Consider the following 204-nt stretch of genomic DNA (forward strand, 5'->3'; position numbering starts at 1 on the left):
TTCAACAATTGTAAGGAACCTATACTAGTTCCTTCCTCTTGCTTCTCCTCGTATTGGGTTGTCATGGCATTCAAAGCCTTCCTCTTCGGACAATCCCTAACCCAATGCGGTCCATCGCATAAGAAACAAGAGTTTTTAGGTTTGGAAGCATCCTTACCTTCTCTAGGCGGCTTCCACCTTGAGCTTTTTGGCTTGTGTGCACTT

Source organism: Ziziphus jujuba, chromosome 7 (genome assembly GCF_031755915.1).
Source record: "Ziziphus jujuba cultivar Dongzao chromosome 7, ASM3175591v1".
Taxonomy (NCBI): domain Eukaryota; kingdom Viridiplantae; phylum Streptophyta; class Magnoliopsida; order Rosales; family Rhamnaceae; genus Ziziphus; species Ziziphus jujuba.